Here is a 26,915-nt window from a genome sequence, read left to right as displayed (position 1 = left end):
CCACTGGTGTAATTTTAAAGTTTTATTTATTTTGTTTTCATGTTTAGCACTTCATGGGTTTGTATTCTTGCATACTGCTGTACTGCCATGTCATGGTTCAGTATGTGTGTTTCTATACATTAAAGACAACTTTTAACATTTCATCTGTGGAGTTTCTTTGGTAAAACACAGCACACAGAAAAGCCTATAAGTGAAACAAGGTTTAGAAACAAACATTTTATATTTTAAATATTACATCAAATTTCTGTAGCTTGAACTTTTTTCCATCCATTTGCTGTTCTACAAGGATTCATTGGTATTAGTAGATGGTTAACAAACGATGAACAACTCTCGTCTGTAAAGTGTAAGTAAATATATTAGTTAAGTGTTAGTTATTAGCTTAAGCATGTTATTGGGACGTTATTCTAAAGTTGCAACTATTCCTCATTAACTAACAGTTAATAAATGAAAAATAACTGCAACTTTAGAATAACGTCCCAATAACATATACACACCATAACTGATACTTAACAAGTCTTTATTAAGTAATTTACTAACAGCTTGTTCATGATCTCTTAAAAAATTATTAGGTATAGTTTTAAATCATTAAAATACAGTTAAGAAGTCATTTACAACTTGTCAACTAACGGCTTGTAAGTTATCCATTGCCCATCTATAAGGCACAGTTGTAAATAATTAACAAACTATTATCTTTTATTTAACAAGTCATTTATAACTTGTTAACTAACAGTTTATTAATCGTCTATTAACTAGTTATAACGGATAGTTATTCTAAAGTGTTACCGTATATTTCATTTACAGCATTTGTGTATCGATACATAAATATTCGCAGTACATGTCAATAAAAACTTTCATTTTCGATGTAATTACTGTCAATACATTATAATTACTTTGTAATAATATAGTAATAAAATATAATAACAATATAATAACATTATAACAGTGTAATAGCATTGAAGTTGTAATAGCATTGGACACTGTTATAATATTGTAATTATATCTATGATATTATTGTGAATGTTTTTGTATATTTCATGTACACTATTTGTGTATTATAGTTATATGTAAATATATGTTATACATAAATATACACAGTGTACATGTAATATGTAAATACAAACTTTTATCATGATTTATACACGCTTGTGCGTGTGCTATTACTGTGTCGTTACATTGTAATTACATTGTAAATATATTGTAGTTTATATATTTGATATTAAGCCTAAAAACCTAATTTAATTCATGTTTCATATAATTCAGTATATATAATTAAATAATTCATATAAAGTATATCATTCATATTAATTACATAAAACTAACAGCTGCACTGGACAAAATATTTAGCAGAGCCCTGTATGCTTAATTTGAACAACAACAACAACAACAACAACAACAACAACAACAACAACAAATCATCCTTAAACATTAACTACATTTTATAGAAAAAAAAAAAACTTTCTCAAGCATCAACATATTGATACAGCACCATTTTTAATTTTTTGTAATTACATTAATAAGCCGACTACCACATAGAACCTTATAATTTAAGCGGAAAATGACTTTTTGAGAAATATTTTTATTGAATTTTTTTGCCCTGTTTCAATTAGCTAATTTAGGAGAATTTTGCTAATTTACATTTACAGAACATTTAGGGTCTCTGTCATGTTATTGTATGAAAGATAACTGTTACACTCAATTTATTTGTTATATGGAATGCTTAAACTACGAAGCTCAATATCTCAAAATCATTTAGAACGCAGATAGAATATTATAATGCTATTTTAGGCGATGATATGGTAACCATATACTCATGTTTTCATACTGTGTAAAGTACTTAAAAGTAAAAAGCAAAACAAAACAAAAGTTGGAAAAAAAAGAAAATAAATTATAGAAAAGCATGTTTAAAATGGGAAAAGGAAAGTCTCATTATTTTGAATGAAAAATAGTTGGACATATGTAGATTAATATCAAAATGTATGGACATATGTGGAGTCAATTTGGATGGATGGTCCAATAAGAATTTACATCATGCCAAAACAAAGAGCATACGCCACAGAAAAGGACACCAAGTGCTGGAGACAATGTGGGTCCCAGGAACCTAATCACTGGCACATTTTTTTAGGAATGTCTAGTAATAATACAATTTGGGTAGAAGTACATGGAGTAACAGTAATACATCTGAAAAATACTAACTAATAAATAATTGCAGCCGAAAGAGCAATTGCAAAACACTGATTACCTCCTGAATCTCCAACAGAGGTAGAAGAATAGCTAGAAATATACAAGAATAGCTAGAAATAGTATATGATGAAATGAGATGTTTATGTGATGAAAAAGAAAAAAAAAAAACATTTTCCCTTCAACTCCCAATTAATGTATTTAGAAATATTGGTAACAATTTATTTTGATGGTCTATTTGAGTATTAGTAGACTGTCTGCTTAACATATGTTGATGCTGTAAAATAGGCACTTTCCTTATAAATAAACTGCATAGTTGCAATCTAAACAACTACATTGTCACCTAAAAAAAGCCTCAAAGGTACATTAAGTTGTCCAACAGCTGCAATATTTGTCAAACTGTAGTGAGTTTATTGATCTGCTGTCACTCTATGTGGGCAGAATAATACACAAGGGTGAAGAGGCTGTACAAGTGTTGTTATTGCAGAATATTGCACAGCTATCAGCCAATCAGGTTCAACTTTTTTTTTTTCAAGAAGATTTTGCCCACAAAGCCCACCAAAAGAAAATATTTCAGGCTTTCATACAAGATTTTCATAACATATACAATCCTAAAACTGATTAAGGCATTGTAGCAGACAACATGGGTTGTACCAGGGGGTCCAAACTCGGTCCTGGTGGGCCGGTGCAGATTTTAGCTCCAACTTGTCTCAACACACCTGCAAGGATGTTTCTAGAAAGCCTAGTAAGAGGTTGATTGGCTAGCCCAAGTGTGTCTGATTAGGGTTGGAACTAAACTTTGCAGGACACCGGCCCTCCAGGACCGAGTTTAGACATGACTGGGTTATACAGACTTAAAGTGCGTCCTCAATGGTTACGAGACAATGAACAATTTTTAGAGCTACTTTTCATATTCTAAACATGTGAAAACCTGTCAATTTCTCTAGCTGAGCCTTTCTCATGTTGTGTAAAAAGGATCAGAGTTCTTATAGTCTTTCATGGTTCTGCAGTGTGTTTGACATTCATTGTGGCAGTGCAGCATGTAACAGAAACACAGACAGTGGTCCTTGATTATATCATAGCTTAATTGTCAAGCATGGCCTCAAGGATCAAATCCATCTTTAAAATTCACAGCTGCAAATGCAAATCCGATACGTTATTCATCTTCTGGATATGATATGTGCTTCAGCTTCATTTTTATATGCATTTGAGGATTACACAAGTAGAGGACAGTGAGGATTGGACAGAAGCATGACACATTGCCACCTGCAATTTTCTTCTAAAATTAGCATCATCGAAAGCTTTTACTTTATAGAGAATGAATAGAACCAATGCTTTCCCATAAAAGTAAAACTACTGAATCAACACAAAGGAGTCTGAGAACAAAATGCAAATTTTTGAATAAAATTTAAAAAGTAACTTAGTATAGAGGTATATATAATATTTTCTGATAGCACAAATTCAAAGTGCATATGCTGAAAGGGAGACAACAAATGCCATACTAGACTTCAGTGTAGGCTTTTTTCATTCAGGCTCAAACTTTTTTCATGCATCACAGATTTTCATTTAGTGATTTTTTTATTGGCTATATAATACATTATTTAGTGTTATTGGTTTTATATATATATATATATATATATATATATATATATATATATATATATATATATATATATATATATATATATATATATATATATATATATATATATTAGTGTTACTATTTTATTTAAATTATGTATAGCTATCAATTTTGAATGTATATCTGTAATTAGCTACAAGAGGGTTCTGTGTGTAAACGATTGCATGTTCACCTTCATTATAATATACATTTTGTCTCCTGATATTTATTACATATTTTACCATGCATCCATGGATTTGGACAACATTGTTGACCAGAGCAAAGTAAAGTCTAATAGTCATAATGTAGCCTTTAGAAAATCATTTTAAATGGAACCTATTATGCCTCTTTTTACAATAGGTAAACTCAGTATCTGATGTAAGTAGGTTGCTTCTTCAAGTAGAAACACAGACATTACTTTGATTTCATTGAGCGTAAAAACAAAAAGTTTCTGTGAATTGCAGGCTATGTCCAGTCTCTAAAGACCTTTCCACTGCTTTTAACTCAACCTGCAACTTGATCAAGCACTTTATGACAATACTCGTTGCCAAGGATTGTTCCACCCAAAAACACAGCAGTCCAACTCAGGCTAAACAGGCTAAATTGGATTTTTGAGCAGGATCTGGACTGAAGGTGTCGTGTGAATGTAAAGAGGGCCGATCACATTTGCCTCGTTTGCGTGCGTACATATTGCGCACACTTGCATTTGCACACCCAGTGGAAAATCGTCACGTGACAAGAACTGACCAATCAGCTTCATACTTTGTATGGAATAGACACATTTAGATAGACTAATTACCTCAGACAAACACAGAACACCCACAGTCTGCAGTTCTTTTCATACTATGGATGTCAATGGTTACAGGTATCCAGTTTTTCTTCTGAATGTCTTCTTTTGGGTTTAAAAAAGAAAAGAAAAAAGAAAACAAGTTAGGAACAAGTGAATGATGAGAGAATATGTTAAGCTGCTGTGATAAACCAGGTTATATTCTCTTATGGAAGTGATTTTTGCACATTAGGCCCCCTTTAATCAACAAATTCTTCTATTTAAGTAAATATTTGTTGACATGTATACCTTAAAAAAGTTTTACTGCAATGAAAAATGTTGCTGTCCCATTTGCCAGACACAATGTAAGACAAGCACCTTTAAGGGCTTGTCAAACAATTAAACGATTACACGGTTACAGAAACAAATATTACAGAAAAAAATAATACAATATAGCATCAGACATTTATACTTGTGGTTGGATTTTCAGCATTAAAGCCTGTTTGTTTATACACACTATGAACACACTTCAGTGTTCAAACACTGTAAAAATTAATTTTGCATAATATTTCCCTTTCAGCTCTAATGCAAGATTTCAAGTAGGCTTATTTCTCAAAGTGCTGGGTGTTGTTGACTTGCATTTCATAAATAACCAAGCACCACAGCTTTAGCTAAAAGTCTTCTTTAATGTTCTACTGAAGAAAAAGTCATCTATATCCTGGATGGCCTGAGGGGGAGTAATTTATCAGCAAATGTTCGTTTTTGGGCACCTTTTAAATTCCTAATGAGCCTAAATATTTATATTGCAAAATATGTTCAAAACACAGAAGACTATGAGGCAATAAATGAACTCACTGTTTCAATATAAATTGCATTTATTTATTTGTTTATTTACTTATTTTATTGAATTTATATTTATTTATATATTTATTTGTTTGTTTGTTTATTTATATATTTATTTTGATTCTTTCATAAGGATCAGAGGCTAACATAGGCAGTTTGTTTGTAGATAGGGCTAAGTTTATATGTTAGAGATAATCAATGGCTTGCCATGCGTTAAAGGATTTTGGTCAAAACTGACTGAAACTACTTGTGCATTTTAACGAAAATAATGCATACCCTCCAGCCAATCAGAATCAAGTATTTCAACAGACCATGGAATAATGTATAATGTAGTGTCCTTTTAATGTGATGTGGGATGAGGACTACAGAGGTACGGATCCAATTGCAGCTTTATTGAACAGAGAATGGTCACGCAAGCAACGGTCAATCTAGGGGCAAACAGATGTATACAGGCAATCCAGAATCGTGGTCATAAAACAGGCGGATGGTCAAAAGGCAGGTGTAAAGCAACTTTAACAAACAAAACAGAGCAAAGCAAAGTTCAAACACGGAAGGCAAGGCAAGGAAACAATGTCGTAATGTTCACAAACAATATAACAAGACTCAGCCATGGAGTGTGTGTGTGTGTGTGTGTGTGTGCACTTTAAATAGTCCTGTAATCAGTCCATGAGGAGCTTCAGCTGTAAGTGCATGCAGCTGAATCTGGAATAGGTGTGTGTGAACGGTGCATGACTGAATTTTGTAATCCATATAACTCGGATTTGTAGACTTTCAATCTGGCAAGATTAGATCGCTGGTAATTGTGCCAGTCCATTAAAATTTTTACCTTGACTAGTTAATTGTGCATTTTACTTGAGTTTATAAAAATACACTTGAGATCAGGTGCCTGAGATCAGGTGCACAGTGTACAAAGTAAACACATTTTTTAATATTATTTTTTATTTATAGCAGCAACATATACATTACAATGTTTTCATTTAAGAGAGTGCACATTTCCCATTGCTAAACATTTTTCTTTTTGTACAAACTAAAGTAACAGAACACAACACAAAACTAAAGTTTCATAAAATTAGATATATGAAAATAAGAGTAACAAAACAGGTAACATAAATAATATCAATAACCAAAAATACATAGGTCAGAGAGGGTTAAATCTAGCTGAATATCAGCTGTATTTCCTAATCTAAAGAGTGGATTAAGAGGGGGAGTGCAATGGGTCGTAAATTGAAAAAAAAAAAAAAGTTTGTTCTGTGGATGGGAATTAGATTGTAATATTTTTTCTTATTTCTAAGAAGACTGGGTGGAGCAACCTAATGTATTCTGTCCACTTGAACTGAAAAATATTGATTGTATAACGTATGCCTGCCACTAGTACCAATATACAGCCATATCGCACTGCCACTCATATTGCTATTGTCTGACTATAAAGTGCTTTTATTGTTGAATTAAAAGTAATTCACAAATAGTTGTAGTGCAATCAAATGATTTAACAACAGTAATGTGATTTTGTTGCACTTAAATTAGTTATTAAATAATGTATATATATATTAAAAAAATAAATAAAAAAAAAACATAATTTTAATTGTACCCAGCAGCCTTTATGGAGAGAAAAAGAGACCAAAAGACACATCCCCTATGTTTTTTTCTTTGACTGTGCACCAAAAGCCAAATTCAAGGAGACAATCAAAGAGACCAATAACCGGGTAAAACTTCCCCACTGTTCCAAATGTGTGTTTTTAAATTTCCAAACTACCCTTAATTTTTTAAAGACATAGTTTTATACAAAAACAAATACCTTTGTTGATGTTCAGCCTTTCACTAAGAGAGAAAGAGTTATAGAAATTAAAGAGCTACACATGTGATTTTTATGGAGGTGGTGCTGCAGAATACAACACCTAAACCAGAACAGACCACTAAAGATTCAATTGTGTGTGTGTGTGTGTGTGTGTGTGTGTGTGTGTGTGTGTGTGATATATTTGTGATGCATAAATGCAAAACTGTACATAGAGATACACATATTTTATTTTATTTTTTAGTAAAAAAAACTTTCTGCATGTGGTAGATAAACTTCCACAGCACGGTTTCAAAAAAACACTTGCCTTACATCACTGTGTAAAGTTCTCTATTATGTTGTCTGGAGAATATATCCAATTAACATGCGTCACATGGTGATCTTCACCTTCACACAGTTAAACCAAATGAGGCTTGATGAACACATTTGAATGTTTACATATGTGTACCATATATATCGATTTAGGTCAGTGATCTTCCCCCACCCCACCACCTCCACCAAAAAAAAAAAAAAAATCTAATTAATATATTCATTTTATTCGAGAAAATAAAAAAATAACATTTGCTTGAAAAAAGTATAAAAAAAAGCCATCAGTCTTTCAATTTTTGAGACCCTTAAGGTTATTACATTAGATTAACGACACAACAATAGTGTCAGAAGCAGCAGGTTGATTTCATTGCACCGAGTTAAACTTTCTGGTACCTTTAAGGCACTCACATATATTAAAAATAAATTCAGGCCACAACTGAACATGGAGGATAGTCTCTGTGTGGCATTCTCCAAAATTAAAGAACGAATAGACTTGAGCCCAAGGTTTATATGTTTATAACCACCTCAGAGATGATATTAGGGGTCGCGAATGACTGGTATTTTTATTTTGGGTGTCGCAAATTAAAAAGTTTAGGAGCCCCTGCTTTAGGTTACAGTGCATCCAGAAAGTGTTCATGGCGCTTCACTTTTTTCACATTTTTTTTTGTTACAGCCTTATTCCAAAATGTATTAAATTTATTTATTTCCTCAAAATTCTACACATAAAACCCTATAATGACATTGTAAAAAATTATATTTTTTAAAGTGTAGCAAAAACTGAAAAAATCACGTGCACATGTATTCACAGCCCTTGTTCAATATTTTGTTGATGCACTTTTGGTAGCATTTACAGCCTCAACTCTTTTTAAATATGATGCCACAAGCTTGGCACACCTGTATTTGAAAAGTTTTGCCCATTCCTTATTGCAGTACCTCTCAAGCTCTATCAGGTTGGATGGGAAACGATGTTGTACATCCATTATTAAATCTTTCCAGAGTTGTTGTGAAGCTACTCCATAGATGTTTTGATGATGTGCTTTGGGTAATTGTCCTGCTGAAAGATGAACTGTCGCCCCAGTCAAGAGGTCAAGAGCATTCTGAAACAGATTTTTATTCAGGATGTCTCTGTACATTGCTGCATTCATCTTTCCCTCTATCCTGACTAGTCGTCCAGTTCCTGCTCCTGAAAAACTTCCCCACAGCATGATGCTGTCACCATCATAGTTCACTGTTGGAATGGTATTAGCCTGGTGATGAGCGGTGCCTGGTTTTCTCCAAATGTAACGGTTGGCATTCACTACCAAGAGTTCAATGTTAGTCTCATCAGACCAGAGAATTTTGTTTCTTATGGTCTGAGAGTCCTTCAGATGCCTTTTGGCAAATTTCAGGCAGGGAGTGTTTTCCGCCTGGCCACTCTACCATACAGGCCTGATTGGTGGATTGCTGTATAGACAGGTGTATGCCTTTTCAAATCATGTCCAATCAACTGAATTCACCACAGGTGAACTCAAATTAAGCTGCTGAAACATCTCAAGAATTATCAGTGGATACAGAATGTACTTGAGCCCAATTTAGAGCTTCACAGCAAAGGCTGTGAATACTTATGTACTGTACATGTTATTTTTCAGGTTTTTGATTTTTATAAAAAAGTTGCAACAATTTCAAAAACATATTCACAATCTTCACATGTTCATTATGGAGTATTGAATGTAAAATTTTGAGGAACTAATTTAAAAAAAACTTAAACTTATTAAATTGCATGTGCCCATAAGAAGCTTCACACAAATCACACCCTGCAAAACACCAGGAGAAGCTCCTAAAGAAGGAGATCACCCCCAGGGTATTGAATAGTTTGCATACTGGTGACAGAAACTGTGAAAACCTAAGACAAACCAGCTTTAATATGTCTAGACTAAGGTTTGACCCATGGCAGTATTTTCCACTGAATATGATTTTTTTTTCACAGTAGCCATATGAAATAATATATCTGCTGTTATTTCTGTGATTTTTCCCTGGGCGAAGGTGGAAATATTCCTCTCAGTATGGCACCTTGTATGTGTGAACCGTGAATAAAGCTGGTGTTAAAGCACAAAGCAGCGTCCCTGAGCTTGGCTGGTCCTGCACTTTACCCTCGCTGGGGCTTTATGTACGCTTGAACGTCTGTCTTACTCTCCTTTTCTGCTGTTGGCTTCACCTTGAGATGCCCGTCTCTAGCAGCACAGAGATTTGTCACACTGAATGCAGGGCCAAAGTGAAGGGCCAGCCAAATATAAGTCTGATGGCTTGGCCAGTGATTGGATACATAATTCCAGGATTGTAAATCATTAAAAAACAAAGATGCAACCTTTTGACACAGCCAACAGTACAAACATTCATCTACAACTTTGGCAGCAATTATGTTGAACTATGCAAATAGTTCTTGGTGTCCTGGAAGTAGTGCATGCATTTTCCCCAAAACAAATATGTCATAGTTATTTTATATATCACTGTGCTGCTTTCCAAGTCAAAGGTTGCAATACTGTACCAATATATTCAAAATCATTGTTTGTCATGTTGCTTTAAAAAAAGTAATTATTTTAAGTTATAGTTACTACTTACTTCTTCACAAATAGTAACTGAGTTAGTAACTAAATTACATCAACAATAAGTTACATTTACATTTGCAGAATGCACAGCTACATTTGTTAAACATTTGTCAATAATATGTCAACAAGCCAAACAAATCTTCCCAGAAATGTGGGCACATTGTGGTACAGCAGTTGTCATTAAATGCAAGCGAGCTGTCTTTACTTTAAGTGTCCAATGTTGAGAGATTTGTTCATTTTAATCAGGTCTTAAACAAAACTTTCCAGAAGAGATTATTCATTCATTCATTTTCTTGTTGGCTTAGTCCCTTTATTAATGCAGGGTCGTTACAACAGTATGAACTGACAACTTATCCAGCATATATATATATATATATATATATATATATATATATATATATATATATATATATATATATATATATATATATATATATATATATTTATTTATATATATATATATATATATATATATATATATATATATATATATATATATATATATATATATATATTTATTTATTTATTTATTTTTTTTACGCAGAGAATGCCCTTCCAGCCGGAACCCATCTCTGGGAAACATCCACACACTCATTCATACACACACACTCATACACTACGGGCAATTTAGCCCACACAATTCACCTGTACCGCATGTGTTTGTACTGTGGGGGAAACCAGAGCAACCGGAGGATACCCACGTGAAAGCAGGGAGAACATGCAAACTCCACACAGAAACGCCAACTGAGCCGAGCCGAAGTTCGAACCAGCGACCTTATTGCTGTGAGGTGACAGCACTACCTACTGCGCCACTGCGTCACCCAGAAGAGATTACTAAAAATAATTATAAAATATGCCTGAAACTTGTATAAAAGAAGTTTCTACTATACAGTATATAAGCAACATGTTATAAAGGGATGTCTGTGGAATCACACACATTCTAAACAAACTTCTATTTGCAGAACACTTTACTGTCTTGATTTGATTAGTCAAAATGCTTTCCCTCACATTGAAATGCATTGGCCTGTGATGCATTGCAGACTGTGTCTATGGCAATGTACAGTACATCTGTCTATAAAAATAATAGACAATATATCTGTCTATTAAAGATAACAGTAAAGGCAATTGTTATATATATATATATATATATATATATATATATATATATATATATATATATATATATATATATATATATATATATATATATGTATTACAATTGCCTTTAATGTTATCTTTAATCTATATAAAACATTCATCACCAAAAAATAAACAAACAAACACATAAATAAATAAATAAATAAATAAATAAATAAATAAATAAGAAAATTATTTTGAAATGTTATACATGAAGAGTGTATCTGCTCTGTGCATTTAAGTTTAAAGGCCATTCAAGCTACTTGTTCTAAACTTGTTCTGACATCCTACAAGACGTTGAGCCTCTGGTTCCGCAGCAGCCCTGCAGAGCAACCCAAATGCACCTCGGGGAAAGTACCACATCCAAGCTAAAAGAAGTGACATCCATTGCCACTGCATCACTGCTCTCAGCTAATTACATGGAGCAGAAGAAGTGGGAGGACAGGGCTGTTTGAATAACAGCTGGTAGTGATGGTCCCCGTGCCTTGCCTGTCAAGATAACAGTTTACTTTGTTTGACAATATGCGCTTTACTCAGCTGGCTTTATTTCTTTGTTCACCTCAAAGTGCAACTCAGTGGTTCCTGTTGTCACCCAATCCTGTTGTCTGAAGAAGAGCGACACACAGCGCCCCATGATCCCCACTCTCAGCTCCACTTTGATTATGCTTTAGCCACAAACCTGTAACATTGATGCAATAGAGTGAAACACGCTGTGGATGTTTATTTGGTTTAGATCTGACAACAGTGCAAGGCCATCGGTTTCATCTGTCAAGCAATGATTGTTATTCCCAACAACAGCTGCTTATACAGTTATGGGGATTTTCCATCACCTTTTCTACCTTGTTCCTCTATCCCATGATGCTCTGTGTGAATTTGTTTTATTCTAGAAACTTTTGTGTCTCACTAAAACTGCAGAGACAGGCCCTTTGATGACATTTCATAAATTAATACCTTTGTTAAAATAAAATCCATACTAAAACGATAGTAACCTCGCTTTTTCTAAATCTGGCTATATTTGTGAGTATATCTACGCTTAATGGTCATAATGGTTAAATTGACTGCATGTATTTTGCTACTTTTCCCTTGTACTTTTAAATATGCGTGCATTGGTTGACTAGCAACTGCCTGCAACAAAAACAACAAAAGTATGCCCTCACTGCACCTGAAGAAAAACACACTTAACACACAAAAGAATTAAAAGTGTATGCATTAAGTATATTGCAAATAAAGATTAATTTAGAAAAAAATAAATAAATAAAGAAAAACATAACAAACGTTGAGAGCTAGCTCTCTGCAACTCTCACATGGTCACCCATTATAGCTGCACCTGGTCAGTACCTAGGTAAGAGACCAAATGGGAAATCTACTTTGCTGCCAGAAGTGGTGTTAGCGAGACTAGCAGGGGGTGCTAAACCTGTGGTCTGTGTGTGTCCTAACGCTCCAGTATCCATAATTGATGGGGACTCCATACGACTCTGTGTCATCTTTAGGATGAGATGTTAAATTGAGGTCCTGACTCTCTGTGGTCGTTAAAAATCACAGGATCTTCTTCAAAAAAGGCTAAGGGTTTTACCTGGGATCAAATTTGGCCACTGGGTTCTGTCCATAATCATCTTCAGCAGGACAATGACTTAGCACACAGCGCCAAAATATCAATTGAGTGGCTCCACAAATTGGTGACACAGTGGCACAGTAGGTAGTGCGATCTTCTCACTGCAAGAAGGTTGCTGGTTCAAACTTCGGCTGGGTCAGTTGGCGTTTCTGTGTGGAGTTTACATGTTCTCCCCACATTTGCATGGGTTTCCTCCGGGTTCTCCGGTTTCCTCCACAGTCCAAAGACATGCGGTACAGGTGAATTGGGTAGGCTAAATTGACCGTTAGTGTAAGAGTGTGAATGAGTGTGTATGGATTTTTCCCAAAGGGTTTCAGCTGGAAGGGCATCCACTGCGTAGAACTTATACTGTATAAGTCGGCGGTTCATTCCTCTATGGCGATCCCAGATTAGTAAAAGGACTAAGCCAAAAAGAAAATGAATGAATGGATGGCTTTACAAACACTCAGTGAATGTCCTATGAGTGGCCCAGCCAGAGCCCAGAACTAAATCTTGTACACAGTGGCTTCCCATACAACCTGATAGAGCTTGAGAGGTACTACAAAGAGGAATGGGCAAAAATTCCCAAGACAGGTGTGCCAAGCTTGTGGCATCACATTCAAAAAGACTTGAGGCTGTAATTGCTGCAAAAGGTGCATCAACAAAGTATTGAGCAAAGGCTGTGAACACTTCTGTACATGTGAATTTTTAGGTTTTATTTTTAATAAATTTGCAACAATTTCAAAAAATCTTTTTTTACATTGTCATTTTGAGGTTTTATGTGTAGAATTTTGAGGAAATAAATTAATTTAATCCCTTTTGGAATAAGGCTGTAACATAAAAAAGTGGAAGAAGTAAAGCACTATGAATACTTTCTGGATGCATTGTATTTAAGGGTAATTACGTCATAAAATCTGATGACATTTCAACCTAACTTTAAAATTTCAATAGAAGCGTCAAATGTAAATGCCATAAAAAAGAAGTTCTATTTAATACAATCTTATCTGAAAGGTCATAATGACCACTATGGCCATTTAAGTAGTTATAGAATTATGGATGTTTCAGTGTTAAAGCAACACTGTGTAATATTTCAACCTTAAAATAATGTCCCTAAAATTATTTCAATGGATGAAAAGCTTTTAACTGGATGAATTCTACTTTTGCTGCTAACAGAGTGGCCATCTATCCTTAAAACCACACTTGCAATTTTGCATGTTTTGAGTTAAAATACAAACCAAACTATTTTTTTTTCATGATGAATAAACAGCACACAGATAAATCTACATTTCTGTTGATAATATGCATTGCAACCTTTCATTTGAATCAGTTTGTTTCAGTTCCTTTGAATGTATGTTCCCAAAATGTAAGTGCAACACATATTTTGACATACAGTGGTGTAGCAAATTAGTTCAAGGTTAATCTTCCCGGGCATTCTCCACCACTATATGAAGCGATAATAAACTAGATTCAACTTGTATATTCTGCACCATTATATGTAACGAATTTGCTCAAAGGGAATAAGATTCATTTGAATGGGGCTTTAAAAGAATCGACTGTTTAAATCCGAACAAACGGATCGTCCAGCGATTGTTCAAACGAACAGTTGAGTTTGTTATGGCTATTGCTATCAAAATAAAAACCCATTTATGTTAAGCAGGGTAACAAGATTAAACTTTAAGACATTTGATTCATAAATATGCACAGGCACCTTTCTTTATACAAAATTAAACTTAATTGACTAATCTAACAGAAACTAACACCTAACACAAACACACATTCATACAAGTATAGAGAAGAGTAAAGAAAGTAAAGCAAGAGGTTGAGAAAATGTAATGATGGAAAACCTCGGATTTTGTAAGAGCAAACCAAGCGAACCAAAAATAATCAATATAACCCTTCTATGGTCTTTTTAGGGTTGCATTTAGTTTACACCAGTTCAGAGATGGAAGTTTTTTACTTGCGTTACTCAGTGATTTGAAGAAGCTCTCTTTGCTGAGCACGTGGCTGGCTGGTTGTTCCTGGTCATTTGTCCTCGTGAGGCTTGGAGTGGGGTGGAGTTGGTCGTTTCGAGTGTGAAGCAGCCACGGCCAGTCGTCATGACTACTAGTTTGCGACATACTAACCTTAACTAGACTCTCGATGGAAGATAAAGAAAAGAAGGTATCAGAAATGTGAATGTCTGAGCTGTGCGATTAACCCATTCCGTCTGGGTCCCCGCCTGCTCCCTGGAGTCCTCTGGGTTCAAGCTTTCCTCTGGCCTGAGGTTTCTGGGTCTCTTTGTCTTGACTTGCTTTGCTCTGACCTAGCTTTTTCTTGACTTCAAGCTTTATAAAGATGGTTGGTATCCACCCTCCATGGCAAAGTAGATCAATCAGAAACTAACTTCCCTGAGAACATGTTTTATGACTCTTTGTTCGAAGTATAGGGATTTGCATAGGCATTTTTGATGCAAACTGAGGCAGAAATGTTCAAGTCTCTTAAAATGTTAATATGTTGCACTCGTATTAACATAAAATGTAAACAATCGTTCAGTACACCAAATTATCTTCAAAAGGACTCTAAACATGAGCTTTTTATGAGCTTGTTTAGCTGCGGTAGAGTTTAACCTTGATTGCAGAAGTATTAAAACTATAATGTTACAGGAGTGAGGGAAACATTGCAAAACACATATTACACATAAAGAGAGAATAAAGTTTACATTAAGCAGCAGTCTTAAGCAAGAAGCTTATAGAAGTCCTGACTAGGTCTCTGTTCAGTGTTGTTGGCAAATTCCTTTGGGTCATAAATACCTTGAAATCAGTTTACAACTGACCATTCAGTCTTTTCTTGCAGAAGTTGGTGCCAGGTTGCTGGCTTTTTTGTCGAATAAAAGCAAAATAATTATGTGTCTGGTAGGACATATTCGTTACAGTGGTTATGTGAGAAAAACGGTGGATAAACAACTAGAGAATCAAGGTTTCTTTTTTAGATTTAATTGGGAATCTATAGCCTCAGGTCTGTAGATGAGAGGTGAGTGGCGTTTACCTGTTAACTGTCCTTGCATCATAACACTCAGTTTCATCTGAGCTTGTCAGTGGAAAATCAATTTCTCCAAGAATGATGAGAAGTGCTTCAACCATTTCTTCAGAGCTGGAAAAGCAAGTAGCAGATACATCAAGATGAGGCAATATGGGAAAAAAGATTAATCTCAAACATGAAACTGTCACTCAAAGAGCATGATGTACCCAGCAAAACAGACCAAAGCTTAACATTTATATAAACAGATTGTGATCTTGTGGTATTTACTCATGAAGCAGATGCATCTGTTGACCCCTGTCTTCAAACTAAATCAGCCTTGCTGGGTTTGATTTCAAAATGCACAGCTTGACATAATTTTATGCAAACATATGGATAAGCTATTTACACCGTAAATACATCTGACCCCAGTATGGGATGTTTGGTCTTGGGCAAAATGTGATAATTTTGATTATGTTTTTAATTTAATTTTAATTTTATCTATTTGATTAATAGTAAACATTGTTACAATAAGCATAAAACATCCAAATAAAATCCCTTAAATTGTAGATACATTTCTGACATTTTCCAACAGATGCATTTGTTTAAAAGTTTCGATTAAAAGTTCAGTCAAGGAACACTATTATTCACTACATAACATAAAATAACAGAATTCAAGTAGAAGTAAGAGAAAATAACCTTTATTCGGATTTTCATGTGGACAAAAAGCTCTACATATAACTGTGTATTGAAAACATATTTCAGCCACTCTGCATGAGATTGATTTTCATTTTTTTGCAGGCAGTAATGCTATTCCTTACACAGGTCAATTAGCCTCAGAATAACTGAAGAGCTTGCAATTTTTTTTTTCATAAATTGTAACTTTTGCTAACTACATCTATTATATCCTACCATATAATTTCCATGTTTCATACTGTGAAGGTAGGGGCAGAAACACTTTATCTAAAATAATTGTGATGCACCAAAATTAAAATTCTGGGCAAAAACTGAAATCGAAAATTCTGGATGTGCCTGGCTGAAAACCGAAAATGAAATTATTTATATAAATTATTACTATATAAATAATAATATTGCAATTTTGTAAACCTTTTTAATATAACTCAATAAATTAAATTACTGATGTCAAAAAGCACATGTCAGTAAAGTAATCATATTTGTGATAATGGACAACAAAACAATAGCCAAAAATTCAGGGCATTGGTCAAAATGATTGATTTATAATTTATGTCCAAAATTATTGGAATATTAGGTGAAGAAGATCATGTTCCATGAATGTTTATATATATATATATATATATATATATATATATATATATATATATATATATATATATATATATAATTTTTTTTTATTTTCCACTACAAATAGAGTATATTAAAACCTACATTTTAATTAGCAATATGCATTGCTAAACTCTCTGTTTAAAGAATTTGAATGACAATTTTCTTAATATTTAATTTTATAGATGCTGTAGAATCTTAGAATCAGAATCGTGTTTGTGTTTTCGTCTGTCAGCAGCGTGGTGTTTCATTCCCAGCGTCTCAGTCTTGTTGGTTTCGGTATTGGTCGGCGCTGGGGTGAAGCATGCGCACGGTGAGTGTTTTCATTCATCGTGTGCTCATGTCTTGCGTCTGTTGTCAAAGCAGGTGGCTCTGTGTTTACATTGTGGTCACGTGCTTTTGTCGTGTGCTTCAGTGTTGTGTTTGTGTTGTCATGAACATGCGGTTAATGAGTTCTCTCATTGGCTGCATGTTTTTGTCCTGTTGTATGTGAGCGCATGGCTTGTCTCGTCTCTGTCATGCACTCTCCCGTCTATTGTCTGGTCCCACCCACCTTGTTATCCTGTTTGTAATTATAATTTTCACCTGTCTGCCTGTCTGTTAATTGGTTTGTCTTTCCTATTTATTCTCCTAGTGTGCTCTGTTCTGTGCTAGTCCGTTGTTTATTGTTTCCTTTCCCTGTTGTATGAGGTATGCTGATTCCGCTTCTACAACAGTGGTTTAGAGTTTTGTGTCTTGCCTAGTTCTAGACCAAGTCTAGTTTAGTATATAATATAATGTCGTGCTTTTCCCCACATGGGGAGATTTAAGTTTTGTTTTTGTTTTATTTTTTCAATAAAATCCTTCATTTCCTGCATTTGGGTCCTCGCCTCCTCTCCATCCACCCCCATACCGTGACAAGGTCCTGTGGCCTGATGCATAATAACATTTCTGTTTGTGCTACTTAGACGAGGTTAGAGTGCACAGATGCAACTAAGATTATTCAATAAATTCTGCTATTTTATTATCATCACTTCGTCTCCTGCTTCTGCTCTTCTCTGGCTTTCTTCCACAATCAACTCCTATATTGATAGTAGACGGTTAAATCAATTTAATACTGGTTAACAGGTTTGGGTTTTGAAAACTCTGCTTACTTGTTCCGATACCTAGAGAAACTGGTGTAAAATAAAATGTATAGCATATGTTTTTGTAAAAATGAATGTTTTGATAAAGCACATCATATCTTAAGTTTATCATATCTTAATGTTACATGACATTGTAATATTTGCATATTTATCACAGAATTTGAAGATTAGTAAAGACATATGCTTTTAGAAATCAGATGACCATCAGATCAAAGAAAACACATGAAGTGGCCAGTATAAATAGGCCCTAATAGCTGAGTAAAAAGGCATGAAGCATAAACGTGTGTTAAATAATTATATTCAACAGTTTACAAGTGTTTGTTGCCACATATATTTACCTTATTCTTCGTGTAAGAGTGGGCACAGCCATTTGAATCTTTTAGGCTCAAAACTCATTCATTCCATTCATTTTTAGAAGTTAAAAACAGCTCATTATGCTGCTTGATATTGCAAACTAATATTTTCTTATTTCATTATTTTGCTTTGTCAGTATATTCATGAACACACTTCTTTGTAGAGCAAGTATTTTGACCATTTTCTCTGTTTTATTAGTCCTAGTCATCTCTCCCATACGCGACTGAATCTGAAGTTCTGAAACAATCGCAAAAACAAGCTGTGACACTTTATTTTGATGGTCCATTTGTTGAACTTAAATTACATTGCATCTACATGCCAACTAAGTAGACTATTAGGTTGGGGTTAGGGTTAGTGTAAGTTGACATGCATTTGCAAAGTTACTTATTGTCAGTTAAATGTCTGTTTAGCAGCAGTATCGACATATATTAAGCAGACAGTCTACTAATACTCAAATGGACCATAAAATTAAAGTGTTACCAAATGAGCCTCAGCATTGAAGAATATGATCAAAGGCATAAAAGGGTGGCCAAGATTGGGCTGAGAGGTTTAATGGAATTGACTGGGGTTCATTGAGATGTTAAAGACTGAGGCAAATGTAGAATTTGAAAAGCTTCAGAGGACCAACGACCGAGGGTCTAGATCTAATGCTGGGAAGCTAATGGCTGCTGTGGTGGCATGCCAATTCTGAATGAATGGCTGGAAAATGGTTCAGGAAGGAAATTCTGAGAGGTGGAGGACTTTGAGGTATTTCTTGAACCAGAGATGTGATACAGGTCGATTAGCATCGTCAGTAAAAAAAGGGGGGCTAGGGAATTTGTTTCTTGTGATCCCCTTAAGTGTAGGTATGCTAGGAGGGTTTGGAGGGGATGGATGAGGGCAGGGATGCTGAAGATGTAAATGAAATGTTCTGTCGAATTGATCTATCTTGCTTTCCAGGATAACGAAACCTTCTTCTTTCCTCATCGAACAAAATTAGATCTGCTATGGTGGGGTGGAGTGAGAGGTTGAGTTTGAATATGTTCAATGCTGTGATGTGTGACTGAAGGGTTCTGAGGACTACTACTAGGAGAATAAGCAATATGGGGTTTGGTGGAGGTTATAAAGGGGGTGGCCTAAGGTAATGTCGTTTCTGGAAAGGGAGGGACAGGCGTTGGGTTAGGGTCCACTTCTGGAGCCAATGACCAGAATTTCTGGAAAGAAAAACGAGAAAGAGAGACAGAGATTTAGTTTTGCAACCTGTCACGTCCAAATAAGACGTCTTAAAATCAGTATTAAAGGTTGGTGAGCTGGAACACCTTTGTCTATGCATATATATTATATATATTATATTATACTATACTGTGTCTTCCTCATCACAATGAATGAGAATGCTAGAGGTGGACCATTCGTCTCACCATAGTATGGCAACAGCAACTATTGGGTACAGTTTGAAAAAAGCTGATGAGCAATGGTTTTCTGAAGTGGAAATCGATTGAGGGGGCCATGTGGTGACGAACCAATGGCCTCTGAGTAACCTTCGAACCCAACTGATTGGGCAGCACTAGTATATAGGCTAATATCTAAGGGGAGTGCAAACAATCACTGTAAAAGAAGGAACAGCCGTTTCATTGCTTAAGGAAAGCAATCCATAAGCTGAGTTCATTGCGGGTGGTTTTGGAGAGAGAAATTGTGTCTTCTAAATCGTAGACTGTGGTAGAGACCTGGAGGAGGCAAGTTTGAGGAAAATTTGCATTGTGAAATTTAGGTGGCCGAGAATAGATAACAGTATGTGTTTTATTCAAATCTGTTTTCTTGAAATATAAGGAAGAGAGAAATTATTCAGTCAATTTTCTCTTTAGGAAGGGATAAATATTCCAATTCATTCACAAATCTTTGCAACTGTGTCTGCTCAAACTATCAGGAGAGAGGGTGGGACCAGCTCATTTTCTGAGAGCTCTTGGATGGTGACACTTCTCCTTACAGCTATTGGCTCAATGAAGTGTCAATCAAAAGTGCAAAAGGGCGGCAGCCATTTTGCTGACCAAACAACAAGTGTTAATGTCTACAAGAAGCTACTTTTCTGAACGAAGTTCAGTGTCTAGTTTGGATGACAGCAGTGTATCCATGGATGTTTATCAACATATAAATATGTTTTGGACTAATGTTTTATGGATTGGATTGTTTTGATCCTTGCAGTCGAATTACCCAGGCTTTTAAAATGTTGTGGACCTGTGGACAGATGGGAAGCTTAAGAGGTGGGTTTATTTGATTTGTTATAATCTCTAGTTGTTTACAGTTTAATGGAGGACGTTAAAGTCCATAGTGTTTGTGTCTTTAAAATGGTTTAAATTATTCTATTTATGCGAGTCTTGCCTTTCTAAAGATAGACAAAATGTTTAGTCTTTTTGGAGAGTAGTTATTTTTTGCAAGACTTCTCCTTAAAGCATGCTATGTACGTTACAACAGGTGGACCGCTAAGAGAGCTTCATTGCAGGGAGAGCAGGGCTCTGGTTGCAGAGTTTTTAGTAGCTGGAAGTTTTCTTTCAGACGAAGATAGTTGTAGAAAGGAAATGAGGATATATATATATATATATATATATATATATATATATATATATATATATATATATATATATATATATATATATATATATATACAGTTGAAGTCAGAATTATTAGCCCCCCTGAATTATTCAAAAGGGAAACAAAGAAACCACATACAAAGTAGCCAGATGAAACCATAGCTTTTGACTGAATTTAATGTTTGGCTTTAAAAGTTTGGTGTTGATTTTGTTGATAATATCTGTCTGTTGACTTGATGCGCAGTAGTTTAAACGCATAATAATCAAGCAAATGAAAAATCCGCAAGCAACTCAGCCATATGCAAGCACATCTTTGTCTCCAAAACCAGTAGTAAGAGTTGGAATTTATTTGTTTTCCTCCAAAAGATGATTGATTTTCTTCTTAGAATAATTAAAAGGCAAAAACCCATAGATGGAAAGCAAAACTGGAAACAAGGGTAAAGCAGGAGAGCAAATGCAAAGTCCAGCAAACAATTCGGCCATGTGCAGCCATGTCCTATTTCTCTCTTTTCTTGGCTTGATAATCCTGACTTTGTCCATAGATGAAAGTTATTTTAATTTTTATATGAATAAAACTGTTGGAAAATGTATATTATTCCAACCAGAGTTAGTAAAAAAAAATCTGGTGCCAAAGAGCAGCTGTGGAGCCCAACAAACCACCCCCACTCCTGCCGGCCATCTTGGATAAAAGTACAGTACTTTAAAAGTTTGTTTTTATTTACCTAATTTCTGAAAACAAGACAATAGTTTTACTTGTCTAGGAAATGTTTCCTGATTTATAGAATTGTATTTTTTTTTTCAATTCATTTATTATTTTCTTTTTACTAGAAACAAAACTGAAACAAAACAAAATATTGAAGTAAAGCGCTTGACTTGCAGTGCTGAACTGGTGAATGGGCTTACATTGAGCAGAGCAAACTGTGATGGGCAAGAGCTTCTCACCCATGAATGGGGAAACATTACTTTGACCTGGGGGACACAATGTGTTGCTGGAGCTTGACACGCAGCTTATTATCTGTTAGCACAGCCTCTTGAGTACAGGAGTGCATGGATGAGGCTGGGGACATGAGAGTAAAAATTGGGGGCAGAGCTTTAAGATGGAAGAAGACAGTGAGAGAGGAGACTCATGACACTAAAGTTACTTATGATGACTGCCAGCCAACAGAGGTTAAAAGGAAACAGAGATGAGTCAACATCGCTCTCATTGTTCAGTAAGTGAATGGAGATGCAAGGGAATGGAGAGAATGGAGAGATAACAGAACCATGGAGAAATTATTGCTTTATTTGCAAAGCTCAAATCTCAGCAGAATGCATAATTAAAGCGATGCCAAATGCTAGTGAGTAATTATTCAAGCTGGACTGAGGAAAAAATAAAAATAAAAACACATGTGGGGTATATACTGCTCTGATTAGAGTAATTAATTGTGAATTAATTTAGGTTTTAATTGGAAAAGAGAAGCATGCTGTATCATAAGGTTGCTTGCTTGCTTTTAAATATGGTTTTAATTAATTTCTAACCAACATTTTTTTTCATATTTTTTACGATAGTTTCATGTTTTATGAATCAATGTTTTGATAAAATAAATAATGCATCATAATTCATAATCAACATTTTGTAAATTTTCAGCCTAAACAAACACATCACAGTATTCCTCCCACTCTTCCATAATCAAATCTAAGTGCCTTTATAGAAATCATTTTACCCACTGCTGTCATTTCATCCATCTTTCTGATAATTATGCATCAGCGTGAAGTGCTTAATTACTCCATAGTGAGTTATGCACTATCAATATCAACACAAAACGTGAGCTTAATGTTGATAAATGTTAAATTAAGAAATTTTGCTGTCCAAAAAACTTTGTTTTGAAGGGATAGTTTCCTCAAATCTTAAAAAGTCATTCTTTTTGTCAGTTACTGAGTGCATTTAAATGTTCTATACCAAATTATGCTGGATAACCCAACAATCCTTCACGGCAAGGTCATAAATTGACTCAACTTAATATTTTAAGGCAACCTGATTCAAACATTTTTGAGTTTACTCAACTTAAATCAAGACAGTAGCAGTACTTGGGTTGAAGATTACCAACACTGAGACTTTATAAAAAAATCCCATGTTCGTCATCTGGTGGTCATGGTCATCTACTGCTGTAGCCACTGAGATGTAACCTGTCTCTCTTTGTTTTGCATGTTTGGTGATTGTTTGTGCAGTTTTTGTGTTGACGGATGACATGTTAAGGGTGTCTGTAAGTTTTTATGTTATCTAAAAAACAGCATATATGCTGAGTCAGGCCCATTTTTTTTAATCTTTTATCGTTTAGAAAGAAAGACAGAAAGAAAGGAAAGAAAGAAAGAAAGAAAGAAAGAAAGAAAGAAAGAAAGAAAGAAAGAAAGAAAGAAAGAAAGAGAGAGTCCCTGTGTTTGTGTGGGTTTCCTCAGGGTGCTCCAATTTCCCCCACAGTCCAATGAAATGCACTATAGGTAAATTGAATAAACTAAGTTGGGTGCAGTGTATATGTGTGAATGAGAGTGTATGGGTGTTTTCCAGTTCTGGGTTGCAGCTGGAAGGGCATATGCTGTGCAAAACATATGCTGGATAAGTTGGTGATTCATTCTGCTGTGTTGAGCTCAGGTTAATAAAGGGACTAAGCCGAAGGAAAATGAATGAATGAATGAATAAAGTCAAATAAAAAATGTCCTTGTTACACCTGTGTGGCTCAGAGGATGAAAGGGCTAAGCACAATTATGACAACCCAATATTTTGACGTTATAAGATGTTAGCTGATATGGATCAACACAGACAGTGGGGATGGCAAAATGTGGTGTGTTTTATTTACAATAAAGATAAGAAAGAAAAAAAAAAGAACATTTAATCACCCAAAGTATTTTTACAAACTTGTACAATAAATGCAAAATAAGCAAAGAAATAAATTGAAACAAACCTAAGAGGGGGAAAGGAAAAAAAGGTTTAAAAAAAAAGGTTTTTAACAGGTTAAAAACTCGCTAACTACACCCTCCCCAACTCTAAAAAACTAAAGAGAAATCTGAAAAAGAAAAAAAAAAAAAACATATTTGGCTTCGGACATCATACATATATATATATATATATATATATATATATATATATATATATATATATATATATATATATATATATATATATATATATGTATATGTATATATATATATATATATATATATATATATATGTATATATATATATATATATATATATATATATATATATATATATATATATATATATATATATATGTATATATATATATTATTATTTTTTTTTTTTAATTGTGGAATCCAGAATAAAAAAATAAATAAAATAAAAAGAAGAAGAGGCTGTTCTAGTTTGTTTGATATATCATCTCCACAAATTTGGTAACAGAAGAGTAAACAAGTCCTGCAAATGTGGTTTTCTTTCTTCAATTGTGGATTAATGGTTTGCATGTGAACATAGTAATTGGTTTTAAGCAGATTTTTGTGAATTATCAGCATATTGATGTGCGAAGAAAAATGCTCATTATAAAATGTTTTGGATACTTTGTGTTCAGTAAAAGAATGACAATCCTATGCGACATGTGGTGACGTACTTTCAGTTTTCTTTGTTCTTTAGGAATCACCCTGAATCATATATTTGATATGCAAATTATGAAATGCTGAGTACTAACTGTCTATTTTGTATTTAAATGCACAAACAACAGCAGAGCAGTAATTTGCAAGTCCAACACGTTAAATAAACACTGGGCCGAATAAACTGACAGATCAATTTACGCCAAAATACTGTGGAGTTTGATTGGACACATGGGCTTTTTCATCTATAAAAAAAAACTGAAGCATGTCCTCCTTTAGAAAGCTGATCTGCCTATTCATTTTGCTATCTTAATAATACACAATTATATAGTTAGCTGCATTTTATTACTTACAATCCAGCTGTCTGCCAACGTGCCAGAAAGGGCGCACCGCTCAAGAAGCGGCCATGTAGTTTATTGGTGTAGGTTTTTGTCTTCCAGCCATTTTCATTCACCTCGTGTTCCTTTTGACATTTGCAGATGCAGAGAGGTTGATTGAGTGTGACGGCTGGCATACCTCCCGTCTTCTGATACAGTCCAATTTGGGATGCACCAATCAATTACGCTGTGTTGTGGGAATACAGAAAAAAAATGTTTGGTTCGCTTCTAAGCTAATTTATCTGACATACAAAACTTGAAATGCTATTCCAAACCTCATATCCTGAAATCCAATCTGACAGTAAGAATATCAGATGCAGTTTTGTGTTATTGAATGCTGCTAGATGCCAGTTTGAAACACACACACACACACACACACACACACACACACACACACACACACACACATTGGTATTGGTGGTTTAAAAGTCTCCGTATACAATATAAAAAAAAAAAAAAAACACTAATTATGGTGGCATGAGAAAGCGAACATACTGTTTTACTACTTAAACCATAAACTTCTTATTCTGAGACTTATTTATATGCATCTCCTCCTAGACCGTTCATACTACAACCACCAAACTTACTCCAGACCAAACTTGTTGACTATATCTTAGCTATGTCTTTATAATGGATCTGACTTTGGTTTTCCGAAAACTGACCCGGAAAATTTGGAAAAGTCCCATTGACTTAACATTGGACCAAAGTGAGCTCATAACTTTGCAACAGACTGTCATACAGATTTCAGGTTAGGCTTATTTAACACTACTCACTAATGGCCTTTAAACTTACTAGCCACACCCTAGCAACCACTTACGGCACCCTAGCAACTGTCCCATAGACTTCCATTGTAAAAAAAAAAAATTGCCATTGACTTTACATTGGACATACCAACAACACACCAATTCATGCTAACAATATACTGATCCATACTAGAAAAATACTAACAAACATACTAATCAAACTAGCAATCTGCTAATTCATACGGAACTCATGCTAACAACATGCTAGTTTATTCTAGAAACATGCAAGCAACTAGATAATTCATACTAGAACCATGCTAACATGTTAATTTTTGCTAGTAACATTGTAGCATGATGCTAATTTATACTAGAGACATGCTAATTTATGTTAGAAAATACATAGCAACCACTTAGAACACCCTAACCACCACCTAGCAACACCTTAGCAAGCACTTAGCAACGCACTAGCAACCCCTCAGAACACCCCAGCAGCCACCTAGCAACACCTTAGTAACTGCCTAGCAACACCCTAGCAACCATCTTGGCAATGACCTAAAACACCTCAGCAAGACATAGCAATGCCTTAACAACCACCTAGCAACCAATTAGAACACCTTAGTAACTGCCTTGCAACACCTTAGCAACCCCTCTGAACAGCCCAGTAACCACCTAGCTACACTATAGTAACTGCCTAGCAAACACCTAGCAATGCCTTTTTAATGACCTAGAACACTATCTATCTATCTATCTATCTATCTATCTATCTATCTATCTATCTATCTATCTATCTATCTATCTATCTATCTATCTATCTGTCTGTCTGTCTGTCTGTCTGTCTGTCTGTCTGTCTGTCTGTCTGTCTGTCTGTCTGTCTGTCTGTCTGTCTGTCTGTCTGTCTGTCTGTCTGTCTGTCTGTCTGTCTATCTCTCTATCCCAACTGTTTCAAACTTCTTTAAAGATATTTCAATTACTTAAACTTTAAAATAACAGACTGACATACAGAAATACGTACACACACACACACACACGCACACAAACACACACAACACAACA

The sequence above is a fragment of the Danio rerio genome, chromosome 5 (assembly GCF_049306965.1).
Source record: "Danio rerio strain Tuebingen ecotype United States chromosome 5, GRCz12tu, whole genome shotgun sequence".
NCBI lineage: Eukaryota > Metazoa > Chordata > Actinopteri > Cypriniformes > Danionidae > Danio > Danio rerio.
Note: the sequence above shows the minus strand (reverse complement) of the source record.